The 5,737-nt window shown below is 41.0% G+C and overlaps 1 pseudogene across 1 annotated transcript; it reads right to left on the bottom strand.

Annotated features, from left to right (window-relative positions):
• Positions 1-2,935: 2,935 nt before the first annotated feature.
• Positions 2,936-5,057, bottom strand: LOC311629372 (hyaluronidase-like; annotated as a pseudogene). Its single transcript has 3 exons — positions 5,054-5,057; positions 4,231-4,414; positions 2,936-3,677 (listed from the first exon to the last, which is right to left on the bottom strand). The product of its transcript is annotated as a hyaluronidase-like (transcript).
• Positions 5,058-5,737: the final 680 nt, after the last annotated feature.

Genomic DNA, 5,737 nt, shown 5'->3' with positions numbered 1-5,737 from the left:
GAGACCAGGAGTTTGATTGCTCGTTATGATGTGCGCTGACCACCAGGGTGGCATGTAACAAAGGAAGGCCCCAGCCAGCATCTGGCAGCTGGGGAAGGGAGGCCCCAGCCGGCAGCCAGAAGGCCTCCATCAGCTCTGATCCCTGGCCAGGCCTAGGGACCCTACTTGTGTAGGAATTTCATGTACCGGGCAACTAGTAATATATAATATAATATAATATAATATAATATAATATAATATAATAATATAATATAATATAATATAATATAATATAATATAATATATATCTATAAAATAAAAGCATAATATGCTAATTAGACTGAAAAGTCAAACGACCCTCCAGACATCATCCAGATGTTCTTCCAGACAAAGCTGCAGCAGTGGGGGCTGAGGTAGAGGTGGTTAGGGGCAATCAGCCAGGCAGGCGAGCTCTTAGGGGCCTACAGGAAGGCAGGCAGGCGAGCAGTTGGGAGCTAGCAGTCCTGGATTGTGAGAGGGATGTCCAGCTGCCCCTAAATGGGCAGTTGGACATCCCTCGATGGGTCCCAGATTAGAGAGGGTGCAGGCTGGGCTGAGGAACACCCCCCAATCCTGTGCATGAGTTTCATGCACCAGGCCTCTAGTATAATATAATACTGAAAACAAGAAGGGTGACACAATTCTAAGACTGAAAACAGATACAATTGAATCAGAAATTTTTAAATAGTAGAAACTTACTCCAGAGGTATTAACTGTCCCATCCAATGGAGATAGTTACCTTAATAAACCCAGAGAAAGCAGATCTAAAAAACCACAAGTGCATGGAGGGCCAATTATCAGAGCAATCAATTAAATTATTGCTTTCAGTTAGCAGAACCAGTCAGACCATTCAACTTCCAAAAGTATGTAGAATGACAAGTAACAGAGACATTTGACCCAAGGACATTGAAATACAGAGAAAGGTCTTTCTAGCTAAAGTTCACAGTTTGCCTGAGAAAGAGCTGAGCTGATATTTATCCGTGTCTCCTCAGAGGGCACAGAGGGAATACAGAAAGAAAGTCTGTTCAACTCTTGAGGGAATTGCATTCCTCTCCCATGGCAATTTCCCCCTTAATTTGGTAATTGCGAGGATTCTCACCAATCTTCCTGTTTTCTGCTCACATGTTCCAGACGGAATCCTTTAACAGTTTACAGTTCCTCCTTGCATTCAACAGAAGAATTCTGTTGAGTAAGGATATCCAAACAAGTGCAGGGGGTAGACCCATATGTGGTATTGGGATTTTTAGTTAGGCAGTGCATCAAGCAACCAACAGGATGTGTTCAAAGTCAGTTGTGGAAAAATATATTATAGTTATTTCATATGTGCACTGCGTTCAACAGTAGGTTATTGGTACGTCTTTGTATTCATATCTTCTTCTTCCCAGAACATTTCTATCATAGTGAAGTAGGAATTTTTAGGGGTGACATAGGCAGCTTTAGAAAATTTTTAAAATTAAGGGGTCCATGGACAAAATACAGGGCTACAAAGTTGCAAAAGACAAGGGAGCAGGGAGACAGCAGAAGTTACATATCCATAAGATAAGGGAACTGGGAGGGGGGCTCAATAAAGGCAAGGAACCATGACGAGGGCCTCAATAAAGGCAAGGTCAGTCCTTGCAAAGTAGAGGGGACAGGTTGAAGAGTTATTTGGAAATCAGAATGGATAAATCTTGGTTACCTATTGAATAATGGAAACAGAAGGGAGATATCTAAATAACTCTCAAGTTGGGTGACTAAGTAGATTATAATTTACCAAGACAAGAAACCGAGGTTATGGTGTCCATGAGTAGAGACCAAGAGCAACGAAGCAGAAAATAGGGAGAAATAAAAAATAGAGGGGGGGTGATTGACAGAGCAATCTGCAATATGTCCTTTCCTTGCAAGGTGTGGACATTCAGAAACCCAATGGAACAGTGGAGTGTTCAAACACCAGAGTGAGAAAATGGCCCTGCCTCAGCAAAGCTTCGCTGCATCATAGGAAGTCTCCAGGAACTCTAGCGCCTGGGTTCCCTGACTTGTCAGCAAGTATTAAAGCACTTCCACAGAGTAATACTTAGGTAATTCTACAGTCTATGGGGTGTGGCCTATTGATTTCTGTAGTGGACCTCAGAGGTAATATAGCCCATAATTTACTTCAAAAGGAGAACAGTACAACAAAACAATGGGAACCTTATAAATAAGATTTTTATTAAAATGAGTTTCACCTAATTCTCTCTTCTGTCATGACAAACTGTATGACTGCATGGATTATTATTGTTTCCTATTATTATTATTATTATTATTGACATATGTCTGACACATTGTGAGTACTCATAATTTTTTAATGAATAAAGATAACCTAGTCTTTTTCTCAAAAGGATTTGAGAAAATGACATGACTTGAGAAATCTGTTACTTGAGGAATAATACTTTGGTAGAACTGAGTGATGTCTTCAAATATCTGGAGAACTGGTGTTTGAAAGGATTTGATCTATTTTATGTTGCACCAGAAGGTAGAACTTCAACCGGTGATATGAAGCTATCTAGAGGCAGAAGAGGCTCAACATTCTCTACATGCAATATAACAGAAACTATAGTTGGTTAGTGACTGACCCAAGCTCTATTTTGCATGTTTTTAATTTGGACAATTGTTGCTACTCTTTGACATTAAGCAGCTGAATCTGAAATTTCTCCTTGGTTACATAATTTAATTCAAGCTTAGCAATTGTTCTGCAGGAAACCCTGCAACTGCTAAGTTTGTAAACATCATTATCTAAAACTAACCCTTGTCGCTGGTACAGTTTTAGAATTCACTTGACATTTGAAGAAATATATACTATTAATAATAGGACTCCATTATTAAGGGAAAATAGCATTTTCATAGATGTTATAAAGTAATTTTACTAAATTAACATTTTCGTGTGTACTTGCACTGTTTCTTACGTGTGACAAAACTTCAATATTATGTGTACAAAATAGGTTGGGAAAATAAAAACTGGCAAAACGTAGTCATGTATAGCCTTTTCAGCAATTCTCATGGCTTCTCTAACTCTATAATGAACACATTTCAAAGCATTTGAACTTGAATTCAGTATTTTATCCAAATATATTGAAGTATAAAGTGCTGTGCTTTGCCCCCATAGTCACTGCAGCTGGTCATTGCAGAAAAATGTCATCATTTGGAGAATTACCTGTGTAGGTATGTGGATTCATCCTGTAATCAATCATAACTGTAGCAGTCTGGATAGAGATAAAAGCTCCATAACATCTTGGTCTCAAGTCTAAAGCCAGTGTGAGAGTTGTGTTCACAAAACTCCTCCCAGCGTATTCACCTTCCTATTGGGCAACTGTTTTTACTTCCATTGCTGACCAGCCAGGACGGCGGTTTCTAGTGAAGGCTAAGTAGTCGTTTTTATATAATATCCCATTGCCCCAATTTTCATCTCATTGTGGTTTCCAATTTCCCAGTCAATGACAGCAAGGCTTTCCGATCTCCACCAAGAGACAACTTTGCAATGTCATCAGCAGTTTTCTTAAGGTGCTTAGAAAGGCTAATATTCTGCGTTACCCCTCTATTGAAGGATTTTCATCTTGAGAGAAATAAGGATAATACCCTAATTCACTTGGATAACATATGGCAATTGTTGATCCACTGGGAGTCTCTAAAAAATTTGCTATAATCTATACTAATAAAAGGGTAATATGCCAATTAGACCGGGAGACTTTCCAGACAAAACCATGGTGGTGGGGTGGAGGCAGAGGTGGTTAGGGGCGATTAGGCCAGGAGGGAAGGGCAGTTTGGGGGTGATCATGCTGGTGGGGGGAGGGAGGGAAAGTTGGGGGCAAACAAGCTGGCAGTGGGGGGCAGTTGGGGAAATCAGGTTGGTGGGGGGGCAGTTGTGGATGAGCAGGCCGGCAAAGGGCAGCTGGGGGTGAGCAGACTGATAGGGGAGCAGTTGGGGACAAGCAGGACAGCAGGCAGAGTGGTTAGGGGTGATCAGGCAGGCAGGCAGGTAAGCGGTTAGGAGCTAGTGGTCCCAGATTACGAGAGGGATGTGTGACTGCCCTGTGGAATCGGGCCTAAACAGGCAGTCAGACATCCCCCAAGGGGTCCCAAAATGTCTTCATCCTTGGGGGATGTCTGACTGCCTGTTTAGGATGTCTGACTGAGTGCAGGCTGGGCTGAGGGACACTGTCCCCGCACTGCACAAATTTTGTTCACCGGGCCACTAGTTTTAAATAATTGAAGATTCAGATCCATATTGAAGAAGTGTTGACCCTGCATTGTTGAGACAGCCCAGAAAACGTTGAAAGGCCTGTTCTTGATCACTGGAGGTTTGCTGGCTTGAGCGCTGAATGAGTGAACGGGATCAAGAGCAGCAGCACTCCTAACCATGCCACACATGTATGACATATAGCTTGTGGTTTTCACCATTACAGCAATCTCCTAAAAAATAAGGGTTAAAAATATTAGACATGGTGGAGTTAAAGGTCCCATTAGTTTTATTCTTTTTATTTTTGTTGTTGTTAATCCATACCCAAGGATATTTTTTTCCATATTTTAAATATATTTTATTGATTTTTTACAGAGAGGAAGAGAGAGGGGATAGAGAGTTAGAAACATAGATGAGAGAGAAACATCGATCAGCTGCCTCTTGCACACCCCCTACTGGGGATGTGCCCGCAATCAACGTACATGCCCTTGACCAGAATCGAACCTGGGACCTTTCAGTCCGCAGACCGATGCTCTACCGCTGAGCCAAACCGGTTTAGGCTTTGTTCCATAGATTTTTAGAGAAAATGGAAGGGAGGGAAGGAGGAGGAAAGAGGGAGAGAGAGAGAAACATTAATGGGAAAGAGACACATTGATTGGTTATCTTCCACATGTGTCCTAATGGGGACAGGGGTCACACCTTCAACCCAGGTTATGTGCCCTTGACTGGAAATCAAACTCGCGACCTTTCAGTGTGAGGGCTGATGCTCTAGATGCTCTAACCATTTAGCAACACCAGCCAGGACAAATGTATAATACACAATGAATAGCAAATAAAGCGAACTCATGCTGGTATATAAACTGTCCTTTATGTGGTAGACCTAACTTTAATATATATATATATATATATATATATATATATATATATATATATATATATATATTTTTTTTTTTTTTTAATTGATTTTGTACAGAGTGGAAGGGAGAGAGATAGTTAGAAACATCGATGAGAGAGAGTCATCCATCAGCTGCCTCTTGCACACCCCCTACTGGGGATATGCCCTTAACCAAGGTACATGCCCTTGACCGGAATCGAACCAGGGACCTTTCAGTCCCCAAGCCGACGCTCTATCCATTGAGCCAAACCGGTTTCTGCTAGACCTAACTTTTAAAAACACCTGTGGCATATATGGATATCTAGGCTTAATTTATAGTCATAGCTGAACAAGGGAAGAAATTTAGGACTTTCTTAAAAACTGAAAATGTGAAAGAAAAATTCAGTAAATAAAAATAAAATTGCCCAGTCAGCGTGGCTCAGTGGCTCAATCTATGAACCAGGAGGTCACAGTTCCCCATCAGGGCACATGCCTGGGTTGTGGGTTCAATCCCCAATATGGGATGTGCATGAGGCAGCTGATCAATGATCCTCTCATCATTATTGTTTCTATATCTCTCTCCCTCTTCCTACCTCTCTGAAATCAATAAAAAAAAAATATATATATATATATATATATATATATATATATAT

The sequence above is a fragment of the Pipistrellus hanaki genome (assembly GCF_964339955.1).
Source record: "Pipistrellus hanaki genome assembly, chromosome: 10".
NCBI lineage: Eukaryota > Metazoa > Chordata > Mammalia > Chiroptera > Vespertilionidae > Pipistrellus > Pipistrellus hanaki.
This window is presented reverse-complemented; position numbering and strand designations above follow the sequence as displayed.